The sequence below is a fragment of the Elgaria multicarinata genome, chromosome 3, assembly GCF_023053635.1.
Source record: "Elgaria multicarinata webbii isolate HBS135686 ecotype San Diego chromosome 3, rElgMul1.1.pri, whole genome shotgun sequence".
Taxonomy (NCBI): domain Eukaryota; kingdom Metazoa; phylum Chordata; class Lepidosauria; order Squamata; family Anguidae; genus Elgaria; species Elgaria multicarinata.
Window position 1 is genome coordinate 38295546 of NC_086173.1, and position 24287 is coordinate 38319832.

A 24287-nucleotide genomic window follows, 5' to 3' on the forward strand; every position below is an offset into this window, starting at 1 on the left:
AGCCCTGAATTTATGCTATTCAGAAAATCATAAAAAGTTGTAGGCACAATTAATGTGCTTTTTCATTTGACAATATGTATTATAGCAATTGTTTCTTAGAGACATTTAAAGAATAACATTAAGGTTTCCAGTGGGTAGCCGTGTTAGTCAGCTGCAGAAAAAGCAACAAAGAGTCTTGCGGCACTAACAAATTTATTCTGGTGTACAGTGTTCACGAAAGCTTATACCAGAATACATTTGTTAGTCTTTAAGGTGTCACAATAGTCTGTTATTAAGAAGGCTTTTTAATCATCCCACATGCCAGTTGCATGCCAGTCAGATTTGCGTAATTATCCCTCACCGGAGGAGCTTGTTGTGACATCTAAACCTGGCAAGAGTGGGTTGTTGCTGTGGTTAACAAACCACCCACAACCCATTGGTGGTTCTTAGGTTGTAGGTGGTTTTCTAACCATGACACCAATTCACCTGGAGCTGGGTTCAGACATCATGATAATCCATAGCTTGATTATTCAAAATGGCCAGCAGCACATGCCACAACCCACCATGGCTTATTTAAGCCACCCTAGGCACCAACAATCAAGCAAACCAGCCCAATGTTTGTTTGTTGTCCCTCCACCATGTCACCTTCTTTAAATTCCTGACTGCTATACTGAAGCTCTTTGCAGCACCCAAGGACTAGCAAGACATCACTGCATCAACAATGGGGCAAGGAACACAAACCCTCTCCTTCTCAGAGTTTGGGAGGATAGCAGTACAACCCTGAGCCAAAGCAAGACAAAAATATCCCTCCCTTCCCCCATTCCTAGACACTCCCCACAAAAGCTGGTTAACTCTCTGTTAAGCCTTTCTTCCCAACCCCCAAACAAAACTCCTCTCCACTGTGGCCATTCTGAAGCTGTTTTTAATACTAAAATTTTAGTATTAAAAATACTAAACACCAGAAGAACAGGTGTTAGCAATAACTTTGATCTTTAGGAAAGAAAAAGGGGATGCCTGGACTGTTACAGAAACAGTTTAGTGCAAAGTGGGTTCATGGCACTAATGGTGATGTGGTGAGGTGCTTTCTGGTCAAACTGTGCAATTGCTTTTGTTAAACTGGTAGAATAGCTTACTAAGAGCAAAGTTGTGCTTGTAACTTACATCCATCATTAGATATGCTAAGAGCACCAATGTCCCCTTTCTTTAAAAATGTCCCCCTCGTAAGATTACAGCAGGGCTAGGTAGCTGGAAAAGACAGCTGGTCAGTAAGAAGGCAGGCAGGAAATGGAGCTTGTTGCCAGGTAGAGGGAGGAGGGAGGGTGCGTTCCGTGCTAGTACCAGAGCTATATGAGTGGTTCCATTGTTGAACTGCTCTTCCTATGTGTCTCTGTAACCAAGCAGGCAGTAGAGGTGGAGTAACACACACAACAATTAAGCCATGATACCAAGTTCAGACACAACAAACCAGTCAGCATAAGCAGAGTTTCACAAGCCAACTTGAAAACATGGTTTCACGTTGTGGTTTGTCAGCCCAAATGGAAAGTCCTTAGTGAGCCTGGATTGTTTTTATCATACAAACAAGCCAGAATTCAGCTAAACAAGTCATGATCATAGAATCATAGAATAGTAGAGTTGGAAGGGGCCTGTAAGACCAACCCCCTGCTCAATGTAGGATATAGCATTATGTCTCAACTAGGCCGCTGTATCATTCGATATTGGAAAGAGACACTTTTAGAGGAGCCTGTCATAAACAGATTTTTTAATATGCAGAATTTGGCATTCAATGTAATCTAAAAGTGTCAACAGTAATTCTCCCACATTAAGGAGCCTATGATCTGACTTAACATAAAAACACTGCACCCAGAGGATTATCTGAAGGTGCCTTGCATTTAGTTGGTCTTTGCAGGTCTGGAATTGGTAAATAAATAAGTAAATAAATAAAAGCAGGCAGATCTGTTATTCTGTCAGATATAGAACATAAAAATAATTTCATAATTTACTTATGACTGAGTTTTGGAGAGAAGAACTATTCCTAAGTGCTTTAGAAAAAAATCATTTATTCTATGTTGGAATGCCCACCCACTGACCCACACACAATATGACAGCACACTCCATTTTCATTTACCTGAAGCATGATGCCACAACCCAGGATATGAGACATATCTTAGGATTGGAAGGAGGAATTAAGAGGGGGTGTTGAATTGTTTTGCTTTACTTACTGTCTCATCACAACCCCACCACCACCAAGAGTGTTAGAAGCTCCCCCCTACCTTCTCAATAGGTAAAGAGAAGGAAATTAATAATGCAAGAAAGACCTATGAAAGGCTATTAGCTAAAGCATCTATGCTGAGAGAGAATACACCTACAATTACATGATGCTAGACACCGACAAAGAAGAGCTGTGGACTTCATGCCCTGCTTATAAGCTACCCAGAAACAAGTCAATGTTACAAACAGAATGTGGGGTTACATAGGTTCTTTTGATCTGACCCAACAATTTTCTGCCACCAAAGACCCAACAGACACAGCTTGAACTCAGAGAAAGCAGCATGAGATAGATCTAAACAGCACCATTAAATAAAGCCATAGCACAAGAATCAGCACATTGAATCCATTGCAGTAACTGCTCAGTATTTGCATACTGAAATGTAGAGATTAATTCCAAAAAACAACATCAAATGAATATCTTAGAAATGCATCTTGTCTGATTTAGTATTATATATTTGTGTGTACGTTGCCATAAAGTTTAAGCCAATGATTCTGCAACACAGTTTTAGGAGTTCCTGATTACACGCACTGTAGAACCTGCCCCTGTATTTCCATGTACAAGAAGTGAGTTCGTTTTTACTGTAATATTAAAGGGTGGAAGCCAATTAAAACAAGGGCAGAAGATGCTTGAGTAAAAGCACCTTTGAAGTTCTTAGTGCTGGAAAGCCATTTCAGCCCATTCTGAAGACAATGGGCAGGTTTCACATTTACCCTGCCGAAACAACAATCTGTCTTTGGAGTGACAGGATGTGACACGGTGGAAAGCTACAGGTCAACGTAGTATAAAGGTAAATGAGGAGCTCATATTATATACTCAAAGCCTGAATGGCAGAGAAAGTCTCTACACCAGGCATGTCCTTCCATACAGTCTGATAACTAAAGCAACTGACCAAATTCTTCCAGCAGTACAGTCTTAGGCAGGGGTATTGCTAGGCTCATGGGATCACTGGCCCCAAATGTATTCCCCAGAGCTCTGTTTGTCTGTTTCTTTGCTTAATTGCCATGCGGGGGGTGGGGATTTTCAAGGGGGGTTGCAGAAAGGTAGGAAAGGGTTGACCCACCTCTCCCCATATGCTGCAAGAGCCTCCCCCGATGAATCTTTCCCTGGATGGCAATTAAGCTTGGGGGAGGAAATCTTTTTCCATCAGTTTGTAATGGCCTGGGCAAGGTGAAAATTAAGTGAAGAATTTCATTTTATTTGAGATTATTTGGCTGAGAAATTAATTGGCTGGCTTTGCCTCCTATGAAATGTAAATAAATCCTAAATTATTATTTCTACATTTATATACATTGATATCAATATACATAGGCTATTTATATGGAGATTTATGACCAATGGGCCTGGGCCCAAAATCTTTTAAGTGCCTAGCAACACCCCTGGACTTGGGTTTAATCATTTCAACAGCTAGTGATCAAAACCAATTCCTTATGAAAGAAATATTAGGGCTTTATACTTTCCCATTATTGCTTAACCTAAGATAATCTTAGACAAGTTTTGGCTAAGGGGTAAATCACTGACTGAAACCATTTCTAAGTGAGAGAGAATCTCTATGGTTTTGAGGTGATTTAGAACATAGGCCAACTACTAGATTTTGTAGGCCAAGCCCTCCTATGGGCAAATACACAAATCCAGTAACTAACTGATGTGTCTTCTCTTCACACCCTAGCAACAATATAACCAACAGGGCCTAACACCAATTCCAATATAAAATAAGGACCACTGAAGCTAGCACAGGTTAACCCAGAAATACTGGAAGAAAAAAGTTGAGTGATCACCTCTCTAGATCGTATGGAAGCAGCTTCAGGCTGGCCTGGGACTTTTCTATGAACAAGCAAGATCCACTATGAGGGGCTTGTCTTGAATTCATTTGTGGTCCATTTGTTTAACCCTCAGGTTTTGGTCAGTCAGCAATTGGTTCCTCAACCATTTAATAAAACACCTTGCTAAGAAAGCTTCAGCAATTGAGTGTTATAGAAATGCAATAAATAAATAAATAAATAAATAAGATCTCCTCAGTGCATTCCAGTCTTCTATTGGAGCATGTTCTTATGAATGTCCACTTGCACCGAAATAAATTTCAATGGAAATTTAGCACCACAGAGAATACTTCTGTCTAAGCAAGATCTGTACTATAACCAAACCTTGGAGTTTCTGCCCATAGCGACATCTCTAGAACAAGCCAGACTAAAATATCAAAGATCAGATAAGAAGAGCAATAACTACCAGTAACAAACAAACAAGGATTCAGTAGTACTTTTTCAAAAGTATGGCTGAGTATGCTTGGTATTTCCACTGGCAGCCTCCATTCCCAAAGCTCTGTAACTGCAGCTATTTGAAAATATGCCCCAGGCAGAAAATCATATGATCTCTACAAGGAAATAAGAATGTTTAGTGTTAATACATAAAAGTTAAGTTAGCTCCACATATTTTTATTGGGTAATAATGACATGTTTGATGCATAAGTATTTCAGCTTGGGTTAACCATCTTTTATGAACTTCTTTTAGAATCAACCCTACTACTACCTCAAGAATGTGTTTTGCCAATTTACGTTGGCTCTGGTTTTCTAGTACTAGAGATATAAAAGGTTCAGACAGGAGACTAGGGTGGAGAAGGCATTTTCTCCAGCTTTTTGGGAAATGGAAGTTTTGGGGTAAAAATGAAATATATGCAACACTGACCTGTGATTTTTTTAAAAAAAACTAATTTAAGAACATTCATTGAATTATCTATTAATTAATTAGCATTTAGCATGTAAAATGGAAACTTTCAATACTGATAAACAAGGAAAGTGATATTTGGGCTTAGAAATACTGGGTAGATTTCACCATTTTGAAGAAATTACATTTCTAGAGAAAAAGCTTAAATGAATATCCTATTTCAACAACCATTCTGAAACTGAAGAGTTTATTTTATATTATCAGATCTCTGGGGGAAAGAGTTTTTCTCCTAAGTGTTTCTTGCTCTCTCTCGCCAGGCATTCATATTTCTATCTAGGACCAATACACAGAAAATGGCCTCTACACAAAGAGACAACTTTAAGTTGTTCCTTGTGTGGATTACTTTGGGGGATTTTTTTCCATGCAACTTCAAATCTAAAAAAGGGTTTGCAGTAGAATAGAGAAAATGCAACTGTTGTCACACAAAGCAGTTTAAAGAAAACTTCATATAGTGGTCATTTCACATGCACCAGTCCATAGGAACATGTAGGTGGGGTGGGGGGAGAATTATTCATTGACAGCTGTTGACCAAAAGGCAAGTTTACTAATGACTTCCCAATTTAAAATAATCCTTAAAAATAATCCCGCGCCAAAGATTTTGTAAACAACAGCACTGGAAGATAAGTGTACAAGTGTCAATTCACACTTCAGCTTTTCAAACTATAATTTTAGCACATTAGTGTGGTCTTGTCATCACACAGTACAATTCCAGACACTTGCCTTATGTGCTATGCCCACTCCCCTTCAAATCAGAAAAACAGTCATAAAGATCACTTCATACAAAGCAGATATCCAGTTAATTTCCTTTTATCGCATGGCTTTCCAGGAGTAGAAAAGTGCAATCCCAAAATTTCTGCAGATGTTTGAAATGCACTTCTGAATACTGCACTAATTAACCTCTGACACTTTTCAAACCCTCAGTGTAGATGCTCCTATCAAACTTGGTTTGTAAATGCAGCAAAATGAGGCAACAGAGTTTCAGGGTAGTAGAATGGATTATACTAATTCAGGTTTCCGGTTATTGGGAGCACATATCTGAATGCCCTCTTAAAGGATTCCAAAGAAAACACCAGCACTCCAACGAGGACTGGGCAAGATCCTCTTTCATCGATGCACTTTCATTTTTGTTTTACTTGTAGGAAGACTCTCTGATGTGCAAGTATTTTAAAAATGCATATCTTAATTGTAGTCTGAAGTTATGCAGTGCACTCTATCAGCTCAGGATTCTACCACCTCATTCTGCTGCATGCGTAAACTAAACCTCAGTAGCCCCAGCAAGGCTCGGGGATCTATTGATTTCTTCATTTATCACTAAAATCCATTTATTTCCTGCTGTAAAATCCATTTATTTCCTGTTTCATTCTACTGCTGAGAATAATACCATAGAAGAAAAAGTATAGGTGAAAGGAATTAAGGGAGCCATATTGAATACCCAACTTGAATAGGATCAGAGAACACTGCCTTTAAAAAAACAACCCACTGGGGGAGCATTAATGACTCATGGAGGTCAAGCCCTCATTTTTAGATAACCGTCAAAGGTTAAGTCATAGATTTATTTATTTTTAATCTCACATGCCCTTTTGTCCACAGTTTATTGAAGAAAAGGTAATCGTGTGAGGAAGAATGGTAGAGATTCCTGACTAGCAGTTTATCAGGTTTCAGGATTACCTATTAAGTTCACCTACTTGAACTGGCACCATCCCAAGAACATAGAAATGCTTTCCAAGAAGCCCACTGCTTACATCTACCCTGCTAGAACAGATGTTTTGCAATTCCAAGCGTTTGCTCTCATCTCAGAATATCTAACAGGATGAAGAATCATTGTCACAGCATTCTACCTACTGTATAGTAAGATTGTCTATAGCAGGGGTACAGATCCTCCAGCTCGGGGTACAGATCCTCCAGCTCGGGGTACAGATCTAGCCCTCTGGGGGTGCCCATAAAACCACAGTCCTTATTTATTTTATTTATTTATTTATTACATTTTTATACCGCCCAATAGCCGAAGCTCTCTGGGCGGTTCACAAAAATTAAAACCATCATAAAACAACCAACAAGTTAAAAACACAAATACAAAATACAATATAAAAAGCACAACCAGGATAAAACCACGCAGCAAAATTGATATAAGGTTAAAATACAGAGTTAAAACAGTATAATTTAAATTTAAGTTAAAATTAAGTGTTAAAATACTGAGTGAATAAAAAGGTCTTCAGCTGGCAACGAAAGGAGTACAGTGTAGGCGCCAGGCGGACCTCTCTGGGGAGCTCATTCCACAACCGGGGTGCCACAGCGGAGAAAGCCCTCCTCCTAGTAGCCACCTGCCTCACTTCCTTTGGCAGGGGCTCACGGAGAAGGGCCCCTGTAGATGACCTTAAGGTCCGGGTAGGTACATATGGGAGGAGGCGTTCCTTCAAATAACCTGGCCCCAAACTGTTTAGGGCTTTAAATGTCAATACCAGCACTTTGAATCGGGTCCTTCCCTTGGCCAGACCCCTTTTCCCCCAACCACTGATCATTTCGTGGCTTCTGGAATTTTGTGAAGTTCTCCCCTGTCTAATTCTAAAAATTTGAAATGCCTCTCTTAAGGATTAGTTACTGCCAGTAAAAGCTTTAAGCTAAAATATGCTGGTATTTTTGGTATTTTGACCCTGCCCCTTTTGCCTTCAACTGCACTCACTACAGGAATGCAGCCCGAGACCTTCTCTGAAATGGAATTCATCCCTCTGGCTGAAGGAGGTCCTGCAACCCTGATCTATAGTTATGAAGACCCTGTGCATTCAAGGGGAGGGGGCCCTGCCTCCCCAATGCCGCATGGAAAACCTCTTTTGAAAATGGAATGAGATTCATAAAAGTTTATGGTAACACACACAAGGTCTGAAGATTATGGGGAAGTGGCAACAATCCCACTGACTGGCTCTAAGCCTTTCAGTATACTAACATAGTTTTTTGTATCCCTACCAAGGTGTCCAAAACAAGGCCTTGCCAGCTATCTAAAACAGCGCGAAGTAGTCAACATATTTATTTTTCTGTGTCAGGCTCATTTAAGTATTGACAATTATTAGGAAGCTATTCAACAAGACTTTGGTGTTATAGGACTGACACACGGAAGAAGTTATTATATGGTTAAACTTTGTATTGGAACACACTTTAATATGTACTGATGTACATATTATTTTACAATGTCTACTATCTCCTGAAAGTTAACACACAGCCAGCACAAATAGATTCTCTGTGCCCTTCTGACATTATAACACTGGGAAGATAAACATTCACCTCCTACAATGCAATGGACTAAAAACATTACAATGTTTTCAGCATTTGAACAGGTGGTGTATAGACAGAGAGAGAGAGAGAGAGTTCGTATGTATGCATTGAAACTGATATATTCATATTTATATAGCTACATTTTTTATTCTTTTGTTTTATATTGTTGAAATTTCATGATTAAAAAATTAAAAACAAGGGGAAAAACCAACACACCATTTACAGTCCTCCGTTCTGTCCTTGACCCAATGCAGTCCTGAATAGACTCAAAGTAACAACATTTTCTCAAGCACAGTAATATGACGCACCATTCAAAGTCCAAGTGGATAATGTCACATTTCTGTGCAAACTATGCTAGCCAGCACTCACTGCTGGAACAGGATGGCATGACCATCTCTATTATAACTGCAATACAAGTACAGATTCATGACGTTTCATAAAATGAAGGTAGGGTTGTTTCTGTTGAGTGCCAGAGAATTGCACTGGTACTTCACTGGGGAAAAGCCTTCAGGAATTGCTAATTCCAAGTTTTATGCCCTTTAACCCCATTATAATGGCTTAAATTATATGCAACCTCTACCTCATCTCATCTGCAGGGTGCCAATACAAGCTCAGGAACTGGATGCTTGAGAAGAGCCTGTAGGCTAGGGCAGCAATCCCCAACTTTTTTGGCACCAGGGACCAGTTTCATGGAAGACATTTTTTCCCCTGGGCTGGCGGGGTGGGGTGGGGGGTTGAAGGGATGGTTTTGGCAAGCCATGCCCACTCATAGAATCATAGAATAGCAGAGTTGGAAGGGGCCTACAAGGCCATCTAGTCCAACCCCCTGCTCAATGCAGGAATCATTGCAGAAACTCTCCCACTCCAGCCAAAGCGAGGCCAGGACGCTGGAGCAGGCGGGCGGCTTCGGAACGGTGCGCCCGGAAGTCACTCTCCCAGAGTGGCTTCCAGCTGGGCACGCCTTTCCGAAGCCGCCGCCCCCACCCCAGCATCCTGGCTTCACTTCGGCTGGGCAGGCGAGATGGCGCCCTGAGCCCAAGTACGCTGGGGTGGGTGTGGGGGTGGGTGGGTGAAAGCAGCTCACCTGTGTGGCCCAGTTCCTAACAGGCCACGGACCCTTACCGGTCCGTGGCCCGAGGGTTCAGAACCCCTGGGCTAGGAAATGGACAGATCTGTTAATTTCAATCTTGCCAAGATTGTCAGTTTTTTGAAGTCAAAGTCATTCCATTCTATTTCTGCACAAGTTTGGGATTATTCTTATTATTGGGATTATTAGAGCCTCATGTGGCGCAGAGTGGTAAATGGCAGTTACTGCAGCTGAAACTCTCCCTACGGCCTGAGTTCGATCCCAGCGGAAGCTGTTTCTCAGGCAGCCGGCTTAGGTCGACTCAGCCTTCCATCCTTCCAAGATTGGTAAAATGAGTACCCAGCTAGCTGAGGGAAAGGTAACTGCGACTGGGGAAGGCAATGGCAAACCACCCCACTACAAAGTCTGCCAAGAAAACGTCAGTGAAAGCAGGCGTCCCTCTTGCAGTCAGCAATGACTCAAGTGCTTGCACGAGAGGTTCCTTTCCTTTCTTCTTTGGGATTATTATTTTTAAAATCCATAGGGAAATCTACCCACATTTCTCATAACCTGCATTAATAGCCACATTTATAAAAACCCACACCCATTGACTAAAGATTGTTTTTGCGCATTTGTGAAATTATTATTTCACAAATAATAATTTGTGAAATATTAGCCAGCTCTTATGGCTTTGGCTATCTTATGGCTTTGGCTATTGTAAAAAAAAATACAATAAAAACATGATAAAACACAATATTCATCTTTATTTACAGTCAATTGACCAGAAAGGAAAAGATACAGATTGTTTCAACAAGGAATCAATGCAATAAATTGATCACAGAAAACATATCATTAAGGCATATAAGGGAATAATAGAAGGAGGCACAATAGAAAAATTTAAGAGCAGCAACAGTCACTTAAGATAGTTTTTTTTAAAAAAAAGAGATAAATATCAAAACTGCTAAAACATGAAAAAGTATGATTTTAAAACACAGCTTTAAATGTATTATTAAAAATAAAGCAAGCACTATTTAAAAATATATACATTTTTCTTTGTGCATTTTTCAAATGTGCACATGCTGTCAATTTTTTGTTGCTGTCATTGCAGAACACATTGGCTGCATCTGGACAACACAATCGTCAATGGTGGGTTAATAGTCAACTCTATGGTTGATTATTGTCATTGACCTGACTATTAGCCAAATGTGTGTTTGATTGATACATCCTCTGCCCTCCCCCACAGTCCTCCCACTGGTATCCCATCAGCCATTGCGAGTTCTGCTGACTGGACTAGAGCAGCAGCAGCTGCATTGGTTGCTCTTGCCAGGGGACTCCGTATTCACTGGAAATAACCCAACTGTGTGTGACAAAATAGTCAATGGTGCTCAACACATGACACGATAACCAACAGTTGTTCAGATAATCAACGCTACATAGCATTGCTTATTTCAGCCAAATAACCAACCGTTGTGTGAAAAAGTCCCGACACATGACACAATAACCCACCGTTGACTATTTAATCCACCGTTGGTTATCATGTCATCCGAACCCAGTCATTGTAAGGTCAGAAATATACTAATTTCCAATGCAAATTGCACTCAGGTCCAGGAGGTGCAAATCAGGTCAAATTAACAAATTTCTCACACATCCCTAATAGAAGTACACAAAGAAGAATTCAGTGTCAGCATTCCAGGTTTCCCTTAAAGATCATGAAACCTGCTCTAACTGTTCTATGATCTACTGAGCGGCTCCTCAAATCCATCCCAAGTCATTGGGTTTAGTCAAGTTCTGCTCATTTCACTTTTGTGGAGGAACCCAAACTGAGCAAGACACAGCCCATTCTACTTCTTTCCCCACTGGAATGGGGAATGTTTTGGACAAAGGACTGTTTATTGAATGTGATTCAAAGCCAATTTGGTCTGTTTTCTTATTTTTATGGAAATCTATTCAATACTTCTGCACACAGGAAACAAGAATGCCTGCAAATCTGGTGGTGTGTGTTCCAATTATTGCATTAATCTTCCATTTACAGATGACCTACAGCCATGTCCCATTGCTGAAGCAGTTAATGAGTACAGCTTCTATGGACACAAATGAGCAGTTAGCATGACTTATCAATTAATTTATATGAAAGTGGAAAAGGGTCTGTTCTCTCTAGAATTAGGAGTAAAAGGAACACAGCCTTGAAAAGAAATCTGTAAAGCTCAATGCACTTTGGCCAGTTTTCTAAAAATAAAGCCAACATTACACAGCACCTTTGGATATTTACCTTTCCCTCTGCCATTAATTTATATGGCTTCTGCCATTAATTTATATGGCTATACACTAAAGTGAAATTATTGGTATCTAAGCCACATAGATAGGTGGGCATGTGGAGGAGGAGAGCTAGTAAGACTGTTCATATAACTATGCCTGCTGGGTATCCAAGACAAACACCAATTTTTACTATGTTTTATTGATCTGTCTTTGGAGAGTCACCTCTACTAAAATCACTGACTTAAAAAAACGTTCTCCCTTGAAGAAAAGAGGCACAAGCAGCTTCTCTTTTCAGGGCAAACACAAGAACTGCTTTCCGTTTCCAAGATTTCTTACGACAAAAGCAACGCACTGATCAAGCATTTACAGCAAGGGTGGGCAATCTGTGCCCCCACCATGTTGTTGGATTGCAATTCCCATCAACCCAAGCCAGCATAGCCAATGGATGATGGGAGTTCCAGGTCAACAATGTCTGCAGGGCCACAAGTTGCTCACCCAACTTAAGAGTATCATACTGAGCAATCTTAGTGCCTGTTCTCATAACCAGTTCTGCACAGGGCAGCCACGCACAACAACATTAAACAGTTTCAAGCATCCAGCCACATGCAGGGGTTTAGGCACATCACCACGCACCTATTTTAAGAATGGCTCGCAGTAGCTTGCCAGAAGCCAAGCAAGAACAACTAGAAGTCAATGTGGACAAGATGTTTCCTGCAACGGCCATATACTGGGTAGGACCAAGTAGATAACTAACGGTCTGAAACGTACATGTTTGCTATTAAGAATAATGGCCTCTATGAAAGCCAGGCAAAATGTTTATTACTACTAGAGGTATAATAGCTTGGAGAAAAATTGGAAAAATTCAGGGGAGGGGGGAAAGGGTTTTTTCCTTCTTTTTCCCCCAAGGGCCATTTTGTATTTTTTCTGAAAAACTGGAAAAACTGAACAGCTTTGGATTATAACATATTTTATTTTAGAAATGAAGATCAAGTATTTATATATTGCTACCCAGCCTTTGCTCCTCCAAAATGATATATAAAAACTATATAATAAGAACATTTTTATAGAAAGTCTAGAGATGTAAAATGTCTGGAAATAATTATGGCGGGGGGGGAATGTGGCTTTTTTAATCATCTCTGTAAGATTCCCAGCATAGTTATTTCTTTCCTTATTAAAATTATAGCTCTAGAGTATATTTTACTGCTAAGACAGTTATACACAGTTTCCCAACATGTGAGTAGAGTCACCATTGTGCATTCTTGACAGTAAATGTGGATTCTTGACAGTTTGGGCTTTGTTCTATAGAGTCCTGTGGTTCTGAGGCTGCAGTAATCATTTAATGTAGTTCTAATCTATTCAGACAATAATTACACATTTACTGAGTTTACTTTTAAAAAGTTTTAAAATATGCCAATTTTATACATGAAATAACTTTAGGAACAGAAATTATTATTATTATTATTTATTTATATAGCACCATCAATGTACATGGTGCTGAAAGTATGCTTTATGTTCCTGAAGCAGCCCTCCGGATATTTTGGACTAAATTGCCTAGCATTCCTAACCGTTAGCCATGCTGCCTGAGGCCAATGATAGACGAAGTCCAAAATACGTGGAGGGCACCGGGTTGGGGAAGGCTGTCTTAAAGCAACAAGGTGATTTTAGATCTGTAAAAAGCACTAAAAAAAAGTAATTCTTATTTTTTAATTTCCCACAAGATTTCCATTAAAAAAACAAATGGAAAAAACCACTACTTTTCAAGGCCTCAATATTTCCAGAAACTTTACATCTCTAGTGACTCCAAATAAAAAGGTGAGGGTGTATTCAACTAGAATTCACATATTTTTGTAACAGAGATCTGTTTCCTTCGTAATTTGGTTGTCAGCCATTTACAATGTAGTATATGAGTTTGATTATTGGACTAGAAGTTTGGAGACACTCATTCAAACTCCTACTCAGCCATGAAGCTCACTGGGTGACTCTAGGCCATTCTCTCCCTTTCTCTCCCTCTCTCTCTGTTCTAACCTATGTCACAGGGTTGTTGTGAGGATAATTTGGAGGGGGGAGAACTTCGTACACCATCCTGAGTTTCTTAGATGAAGGAAGATTTTTTTTTAAAATGTAATAATGGAATTCAAAATGTACATGTTGAACCTCACCCATGAACTTAACTCACTCATAACCTACTTGTTGGGATAGGGTGGGGGTGCGGGCAAGAAGGAAAAGTGTCAATTGTTGCTGAGGAAAAAGTCTTTGGTTATTGCTCTCCACCTGAGTGCTGCGTGTTGGCAGTTGAAACACTTCTTCCTCTAGAAGAATCACCAGATACCAATACGATGGTGCTATATAAATAAATAATAATAATAATAAAATAATAATAATAATAATAACTTCATTTTGCAATTCTAGTTCACCCAGTGAGGTATCACCAGAGGGTCAAAATCCTGGAATTGATTTAAATCTTGAGAATGTGATAAAAAACTTTAAAGAGCAGCTGAAAGACAATGCCACAAGTTGTACATATTATTTGTGTGGGCCAGTCGACTTTGCCAAACCAATTAAGTAGTTCTACAGCTCTTTTCAGCCCCACATGCAATATCTTTAAAAATTGTATTCTCAAAGGAGACAGCACTGAAGAGCAGGGCTGGTTTGCAACCTACATGCATTATAGACCACCCACCCACCATAAACGGATACTAAAAGCCAGAGGGGCTTTGATCAAAAAGGTTTTCTACAATGGTTCACTAAAATGAATGGGATCCGATTAGGACAAGGATTGCCAACCTGTTCAATATTAAGACTCCTGCATTACTTCTAACAATTCTGTCATGGAGGATTTTTCAGCTCATGCAATTTTTCAAGTTCCTAAAACAGCTTTTCCCAACCTGGTACCCACCATATGCTTTGGACTACAACCGGTAGTGTTCTTAGCCAGTGGCCATGCTGGCTGGGGCTGATGGGAATTGAAGTTCAAAACATCTAGAGGGTACCAGGTTTAGGGAGGCTGCTCTAAAGCATTAAGACAAGCTACACTTTGAGATGCCATCATCTGCACAACTATTTAAAAAATTCGAATGTTTGACAGGTTAGCTACCCCAGGCTCACCTTGACAATGTCGGGAATGCTGGGCGTGGCGACCGCGCATTAACGCTCCTTCCGACCATCTACATCAGAAGAAGCACTTCTGACCATCTACACCGGGCTTTCCAGGTGCCACCAGTGCCACTGCACCAGCCCACTCGAGCACTCATGCAGCAGGTCTGGGGCGCCTGCGAGCATCCATGCTCCCTCTTCTAAGGTTAGTGGGTGCTTGTTTTTTAAAAAGGACTGACTTGTGTGTGTTTCTTTTTTTTTAAGCTGTAAATACGAAGGATCACATTTACAACTAAATGAGGGGGAAACAAGGAGGGAGGAATGGGGTGCTCCCTCCCTGGCAGGATTTCCAACCCCCCCTTTTTAAAAAAAATTCTTAACAAGTCTCAGCAGAGGTGCAGAGCCTTCCTCCAAGCTAAAAAAGTCGGGATAAGTACCCAACTTTTTTTAGTGCAGAGCTTTGGGGCTTTGCTCCTGGATCACTTCAGAGTGGCAGCTGCATCATGTAGATCACCTGCCGTCACTTTGAAGCTACCCCTGGGGAAAGCGCCCATGTAGACGAGCCCCAGGACTAGTGTTCATTTCTTTCTTTAGTTGAGGGGCAAATTGTTTTATATCAAGAATTATTATAACAAGCTTCCAGTGCTCCCAGTTATATAGAGAGTTGTTACGAACTTCTAAGCACAGACTTATTGTGCTTCTGGAGACAATTCTCAACTCCTCAAATGCTATTATTTAATGAAACCTTTAAAGGAGTAGATTGAGGGTAGAAGGAGTTAGTATTTGGATAACACTTGTTCAGCATGATACATTTAATAGTACAACAATTTCTCATCAATGCAAATGGGCCTGTTTTTTATGCCTAATTGCCAGGGAGGAGGACAAGGCGTGCCGCCCCCATGAGTTCCTTACCCCTGGTATAGACAAAATAACCATAACCCCCAATGGATTGTTTAGGTAGGATTAATTCACTTGGAAACAAATCTGTAGCATTTTCTTCCCTTGCAGGGGAGTTATTGTGCAACAGAGATTTTTCCATCAATTAATCCATGAGCAGCAGGAGTATACATCTATATTTGCAGGCACAGGGACAGCAAGCAAAGCTATTGATACAAGCATCAATAGCACTATAATCAAATTAAAGGAAATCATCTAGGGTTTTTTCAGCCACTACTCCAGCACCATGCACTTAAAGTCAGTTGATTGTCTTACAATCAATGTTTTCCATTTAACCTACATCACAGGGAGTAAACAGCATCATGTACACCAGATTCTCAAGTCATGTAATTCTACTTAGACAGGACGAGAAGTTAAAATGTGCTACACACTTGCAAGTCAGAAGCTGACATAAGCTGCAGGCATTACATAGATCAGGAGTACATGTTGACATGGTTCACACATAATATCGACCCATGGTTTATTGAATGCTTAGTTGACGGGTGTGTGAACCCAGCCATGCTAACAAACCATGGTTTCTTATCCACGAACAACCAATGAATTTTTGTTGGGTTGTGAGCATTTGGTTGTTTCAACCATGGGTTGTCGTTATGTGTGAACCCAGAACTGTGAGTTATTCATGGAGTGTATCACGAGGCTACAGAAGTGGTGGACAAAAGAGGTAAAAGAAACCAGCCACTCTACAGGCTAGTACTACAGCACTGCAAAAGCATTTCAGATATAGGGAGGGAGTATGTAAAAGAGAATGGGGAAAAACAACAATCCAGGAATTAAGAAAACAAATCATGGTTTGTTTGACCATCTTCCAGACTCTTAAGTAAAGCAACAAACCATGGATTAGTGTCATGTATAAATCAGGTCACTGAGAATATTTTAATGGCTTTTCCCTACTTTACCAGTTTCTCAGTGGCTTCTGCATTACAAATTGTAGACGCAGAGAATAATCCTTGAAATTAAGACCTATTTCATTCAACTGGGCTTACTCCCTAGTAAATAAGTGCAAGATTGTAGCCACAGTACCTGTTTTTCCAGAATATTATGGGATTGAAGAAATAGAGTTCTCAGCCTAGCCCCAAGAAAAGGAAGTCTAGTATGAACAGGACAGTATTCATCATTTATGTTAATCAGAAGGGATTACATGGTGGTAAGGATTTAACTATGAAGTAGCTAGTTCAGCCTTGTAGCCCCACAAGAGGCACTAACCCACCTGTCCCTTTTATTTTATTTATTTACTGTACTTTTAAACCACCCAGTAATCAAAGTTCTCTGGATAGCATATAATACATGAAAAACATACAGTAAACAGTAGAAAAATAAAAACAGTGCAGAATAAAACCAAGATAAAACCTACAGCAAGGAATAAAACCATTAAAACATCATAAAACCAAATTAAAGCCAGCAGCAACATAAAGTACTAAAGCACTAAAACAATTCTTAAAATGCCTGAGAGAATAAAAAGGTCTTCGTCGGAAAGACTACAACATAGGAACCAGGCAAGCCTTTAAGGGGAGAGCATTCCACAAACAGAGTGCCAACTCCTCACTTTGCCTCATTTGGCAGGGGACACAAGGACGGGTAAGTTAATATGGGAGGAGTCATTCCTTAGTCATTTATGATGTAAAAGAAAACAAAAGAACCAGTTTATAAGAGGTCAATGCTTCATCACTTAGAGGCAATTACTCACCACTAGTGATCAGGTAAGTCGGTGTTTAGACACTTGAACTAGATGCTGTTCAACAAGCTCCCACAAGGTCAATGACCTTAGCCTGGCTTCAGACTAAGCAATTCACTTACCTGTAGGTCTTGCAGTAGAAATCATTTTGCGTTTAAAGAAATCTTAGGAACGGGATGTCTTGGTTCTCTTACAGAAACATCCTCCGCCATACCCACAATATATTTATAATGGAAAATGGTCTACAACCATTCTCAAGATGGGATCAACATATGTAATGGCACTTGAGTTAAGCCTTTAGAGAAATACTTCACATAAGAGGCTGCTCTCTACCTAAAATGTGGCTCAGACTGCAAACATGAACACACTAAACACACTTACATGGAGGTAAATCCACATTATATTCAATGAGATTTAATTTTAAGTAAACATTAATATAATCACACTGCCCATTTCATTAGGAATCGAATTTTACTTGATTTCAAAGAGCTATGTTATTTGGAATTTTAAAATATAATACAAAACAGAAAGAACCACAGGAACAAAAGCTGATCAGGAGCAGACCAAAGGCCTACCTAGTCTAGCATTCTGTTCCAACAGTAGCCAACCAGATATCTATGGGAAGCCCATGGATGAGGGAATAGCCCTCTCTGACTGTTGTTCCCCACCAAATGGGACTGAGAAGCATACTGGCCCTAGTACTAGAGACAATATATGGCCATCATGGCCATTGATGGTCTTATTATCCATGGACATCTAATCCCCTTTTAAAGGCAATCGGGGCCATCACAACACTTTGCGATGGCAAATTCCATAGTTTAACTATGCACTATGCAAACAGGTACTTCCTTTTCTGGACCTTCTCCAGCTCTACAATATGAGGAGCGATATCCAGAACTGTACACAATATTCCAAGTGTAGTCTCAACAGAGATTTATGTAAAGGCATTATGATATTGGCAGTTTTATATTAGATTCTTTTCCTGCTGATCCCCAATATGGAATTTGCCTCACAGCAGCTGCAAGGTATGCAACTAACCATATTATGACTATCAGAAAACTTTGTAAAAGCCCAAAGAGGTTTTACAGCCAAAAAATGTTCTAAATGGAAAAAGTGTACACTTCATTGATAGTGTTAGCACTCAAGGATACAACTAATGTTAAAATCAAATATTTTCATCACTTTTCAGAAGCCACCTGATAATTCCGCATATCCTACAGATCTTTGTTCTGATCCAGTACAGCTTTTCTTATGTGCTTATGGTTGCTCACATTTTTTAAGTACATAAAAAATAAAAACTTTATTTCCAAGAAATAATTCCTAGAAAATAAAAAGGGTGGGCAGCTGTAGCCCAGCACTTCATAAGTGTTCTTTTATCTCTCAGCTTTGCAGCCTCACAGGAAATAAGCAGATCCAAATAAATTCCCCTAAATACTACAGTATCCCCTACTTAGAACTGACATCAATTAAGTGTCGTTTGTCTAGCCCATTAAAGAAAGCCAAGACATCAGACATACTACCTGCATCTCCTATCCAAAAATGTCACCAGGCTTTATAAAAAAATTTTTTTACCTATGACAAGTAAAATCTGTTTCCAGGCAAGCAGGCACACAAGCTTTGGAAAATTCAAACTGTTTGTTATTATTTTTAAGTTATTTATGCACCACAAATAACACCTTAGTACATTGTGGAAACGCAGATTAGTAAGTACTAATGTTTGCTAGTACATTTTGTAGACTTATTTGGAGTATTTATACCTGCTTTTTGAACAATACATTCTCAAAGCAATTTCCAAGGCTGCATTAGTCAATAACACAATAACAACATTTCTTCTTCTATGTTGTTCTCTCAACTCTTCTTGCCAAAACATATGGCCATTTTATTCAAATTAGGTCCCCATTTCTGCACAAATTTATCCCTGTTGCCAATTCCGACAATTTCTGCTATGGCTGCAACCCTTACCAGTAAGAAAGTCACACTGTATTAAGGAAGATGCAACATCCAAGTAAACATGCTTAGGATTTCACTGTAACTTGAAAAGAGATCATGATTTTATACTTATGAGCACCTAAACAAGCAGCTGATGCCCAGTAAGGAGGACGTAATCCAAAGTTGCTGGGTGAATTTCACAATGTTGCAAGATCTTACTTATTAAAGATGGGGCTGAAGAAGAAATCAGAAATAGATCTAGGTGGCTTTGCAGAGCTTGATCTTTATTTTTATTTAAAGTGTTACAAGAAAAGAAAATGAGTACAAACAATCCCCTAATGCTTAATATCAAACCAACAATTATATTAATATGTATAATATACAAAGAAAAGGGGAAAAGGTTGATTAATATAATTACTAGGGGAAGGAAGCTTAATCGAATTAGAAAGAAACATTAAAAGGAAAAAGAAGGAAAAGGAAAATTAAAAGGAAAAAATATATAAAATATATACTTGTGCTGTAATCCTTCATTTGTTGTTACAATGTCCATCAGAGCTTGAGCTTGATGGACACAAGTTAGTTTGGAAAATATGCTCAGATCAAGGAACGCAGACAAGAGTTGTTATATTTCTCCCCATCGTGCACTCTTTTTCTAGAGCTTAGAAAAGAAAAACGTTGTGCTACTAAGATGCCTAACAATCCACAGATATCAATGACACAGCACTCTCCAGTGTCTTCCCCACTCTGTGATCCATTATACTTTCTCTCCATAATACCCATTCAAGAAAGACCACACACACACACACACACACACACACACACACAATCACCTTTCCTTCCTCTTTTTAGTTTTTATTGGGAATGTCAACTGATGGTTAACAAGTTTCAGTCTTCACTTAGTTTGCCTTTCACACTAATATTGTAGAACAGGGCTGGCAAGTTGTGTCCCTCTAGTTTGGATTACAATTCCCAACAGGATTTTTAAAGCAGAGGTTTTTAAATTAATTAAAATTGATTGACAGAAACTTGCAGCCCTTGATGTACCTCTTCACATGTCCAGCAAAACCTGAACGTCATCATAATGGGGCAGAGTGTTTTCTTGCCCCGTTCTCTTCTTGCCCTGTCCAAGAACCACACCAGCTATGGTGGGGGGAGGGGGGAGAGCAGTTTGTGGGTTCCAAGCTGGAGCCCTGGTTCCAACCTCAGTTTCCAGAAACCGAAGAATCCTATGGCCCTCTAGACAGTGTCTAGTGGCCATATGATTGCTCCCTAAGTCTGTTAATCTTTAGATATACATACTAGATAAAACATTGCAACCATATCACATTATAGCTTCTCACAAAATAGGATTGCGCTCTTACTTGATATTCTTTTGTCATGGAAGTTAAAAACTTGTCCTTTAGCCAGGACACACAAAAAGAAATTTTACGACACACTAATAGAAGTTTTATAAATGTGGCTTTGGATGCGATCTTATGCATGTTTAGATAGAAATGATTCCTACAACTCCCAGCATACCCAGACAGCATAGGTTTGTACCCCTAATAGTCCTCCATACAGAGAAGCAAAATAGGAGGAGTGTGGAGTTCATGTTACCTACCAGTTTGTTGGGGAGATGAAGTGTGCTTCCTATTTCTATACACTTAAATCCAAAAACTTTTTTTTTACACTGGGCCAAATAAAAAAAATACCTCCACCAGCTGTAAAATCTGAACAGATCAGAATCTGACTCAGCTGTAAAAAACGAACATAACAGCATCCATATTTGTGATGAGCCTAAGGACATCCTCCACACCTCCCCCTCCCTTCAAGTAGTGATGTTCAGACATTGCTCACTCTGTCTGAACTCAGCTGTGGCCTGCAGAGACAACAAAACCACCACTCAATAACAGCCCAGGACAGTCCAATACATAAAGAAAATAAAACTGGTTATTCTTCTGCCCTTCCTGTGACCAAACCAACCAGGCTGATTACCTATAAACAAAGAGGCAAATATAGAACAAAACTCACCCACAGCCCAGGACTAAAACCACTTCTCTGCTATATTTCTAGGGCACAAGGTACCCTAGAAATATAGCAAGGTTGCAGGTCTCCTTCCAGGAACTGCTCTTTCTACAAATTGTGACAGTTTGAGTCAGGCATTTGTCTAGCCACATCAGAGAAAGTCTTCCTCCACCACTACACTCTGCATCCAGAAAACGCCCCGCTTCTCTACACACCGAAATTAGTCACACTCCACTTATTGCTAGAGCAACTCACATACTTACCCCATGCAGAAACTCATATCCAAAACCTCCCCCAACACTGCTCTGTTGTTTTGTCTGATCTCCCTCCACTTACAAATGACTAAGACACCCTCCCCACCCCAAATAAACAACATAGTTGAAATCCATAACGCTAAGATAACACAGCTCCCTCTTTCTTAGAAGGTCTCTTTCGCCCTTTGACCCTGTTACTTCTCTAAAGCTGATCTGTTGTTACTCTGGCTGTGGTTACGCTACCGGGGGGGGGGGGTTCTGTTCTGTAGCACAGTCTTCCTTTTTTAGGATTTAAAATATTTCAGAACTGGCGTCTGGTACAGGGGGCAAAAAAGTTCCATGGTGAGCCAGTGTCTTCAGAAATCCAGCTCCCTAGAACCTCTTGTGTCTCCCCACACCCTTTGCCCGACACAAGCACCTCGCTGAAAGCCAGCTCACTCTGTCGTGGGAATACCCCCAAACGAGCCCCCCAGTGGTTAATCCCTAAAGAGAAAGGTTCAAGCCTTTCCAGAAGTCACGCCCTCTGAGGTGGGGCTCCTGGAGCCCTACAACAAATTAAAGCACGTCGCAGCCAGAAAACCAGAGCGCTGCACTCTTCACAGGCTCAGAGGCACCCTCATCTTTCTCACGCACCAGAGGTCCCAGCAAAGCAAACAGGTGCAGGAGCTGAATTACCGAACTCGAAGAACCCTTATTCCAGTCACCTCACAGAAAGTCAATCGCAAGCATGCCTGCCCGCTTCTTCCAGCCTTCCTTCCCCGGCTCGTTCTGCTCACCTATCCGCCTCCCTCTCCCTGCACTGCCTGCCATGTTGAATCCCAGGAGACTGGCTCACTCTCTCTCCCCAGTTACCCCAGCAGCCTTAGGCCCAGGCGGGCTCCGCTGCCTCCGAGGCCGAAAAGCTCGCCTCCCCGCAGCCCAAGAGAAGAGGAAGGCGGGCGGGCTCCGACCTAGAGCCTCAACCTGGGCTCCGCTGCTGCAGGGGCGAGAGCGGCAGGGCGGGCTGCAGTTGCCTGCCAACCCATCAAGCAGCGACGCGAGCTTCGCCTGGTTTACCTCATCTGCAGCAGCTCATGGTGTAGCATGGCACGGCACTGCTCTGGCTGTCTTGACTAAAGGGCTGGCTTCCTTCTTTCCTGCCCGGTCCTCAGCAGGCTCAACGCGCCGCTGCCAGCCCAAGCCAGGCGGCAGCAATAGGAACAGCAGCTACAGGGACTGACAGAGGCGGCGCCGCCCGGCGATGGGCTGGGTCTGCAGTGGAGGCCGGCTTCTTGGTTAAAGGCACAGAAGCCAGGGAACGCGGAAGAGTGAAGGGAAGCCGCTTTCTCTCTAACGCAGCGTCGGCCAAGTTGTCGCCTTTCAGACTTTTTAGCCTATAGCTCCCCCCTCACGTTGACTATGTTGGCCAGGGATGATGGGAGTTGTAGGCCAAAACGTCTGGAGGGCCACAACTTGCCCACCCCTGCTAACCGCCCTCCCCTGTTAATTTCCAGGGCGTGATTCCCAGCCACGGATGAGACCTCTCAGCCCTAGAATCTTTTTGGAATGCCAGGGATCAATATTAGAAAATGGAAACTTCAAAACAAAGGCCATGTAAGCATGTGCAGAGTACATCATCACTCCCGGGAGGTGCCAGCCAGATTAGCGGGCGGGGCTTTTAAACTGACCCTGGCACAAACAACCCTCTTAATTGTTCTTAAAGCGTGAGTGCTAATCGCTTGAGAACTAGCCCACTGTTTAGAACTATGGCAGCTGTGCACCTTAACTCTTATTTTGTCACTGGGAAAATAATTGCTGGACTGGAACTTACCTCTCAATATTCTGGTTGGTGATACCTTTTTTCTAGCACAGCTTCTGTGTTGTTATTATTTCCCGCCTTTACAAATTAAAACATGTACAGTTAAAACAAATATAATTAAACATGCTACAATAGTAAAACATTTAAAATATGAATTTTTTTTTAATCCAATATATAAACAATGCATAAACAGAGGTCCTGACTATTCCCCAAAGGCCAGCCAGAACAAAAAAGGTTTTAGCCTGCCTCTGGAAGCACACCAGCGAGGGAGCCAGTTTAGCTTCCCTGGGAAGGGAGTTCCAGAGCCCAGGGGCAGCCACCGAGAAGGTCCTCTCCTGTGTTCCCACCAGGTGTGCCTGGGATGGTGGTGGGACCAAGAGAAGGGCCTCCCCTAAAGATCTCGGGACAGGCAGGCTCATAAGGGAGAATATGGTCTTTCAGATGACCTGGACCCAAGCAGTATGGAGCTTTATAGGTCATAACCAGCACTTTGAATTGTGCCTGGAAACAGACCAGAAGCCAGTGAAGCTGTTTTAACAGGGGAGTTGTGTGCTCCCTGTAGCCAGCCCCAGTTAACAGTCTAGCTGCAGCTCTTTGAACCAGTTGAAGTTTCCGAACACTCTTCAAAGGCAGCCCCACATAGAGCATGTTACAGTAATCCAAATGGGATGTTACTAAGGCATGTGTCACCGTGGCCAGATCAGACACAATCACTGCAGCCCAGCATGGCTTAAATAAGCTACATGGGTTCCAGCCCATGCCGTGCAACATTTGAATATTTAAGCTACAACTGAAGCTTGTCATGTTGTCCGAACCCTGACAAATCACCCAGAACCTATGGACTGTTTTAGGTTTGTGGGTGGTTTGTTAACTACTCCAACAATCCACCCTTCCCATGTTCAGATGACACAACATGCTGCAGGCTGCTTGATCATGTGAACCAGCCCAGAGAGTCAGGAGACCCTGCTGAATGGGGTGACCTCTGGTGTGATATGTGGGAAATACCACAAAATTGGGAAAAGGGA

At 41.1% G+C, this 24287-nt stretch overlaps 1 protein-coding gene across 1 annotated transcript in view; it reads right to left on the bottom strand.

The window, feature by feature from the left end:
- TEX2 (testis expressed 2) overlaps window positions 1–22593 on the bottom strand; it is a 95458-nt gene extending 72865 nt beyond the window's left edge. Inside the window, exon 1 of the mRNA XM_063120000.1 lies at window positions 22521–22593. The gene's annotated coding sequence lies outside the window, so the exon portion shown is untranslated. The remainder of the gene's footprint in view (window positions 1–22520) is intronic.
- Window positions 22594–24287: the final 1694 nt, after the last annotated feature.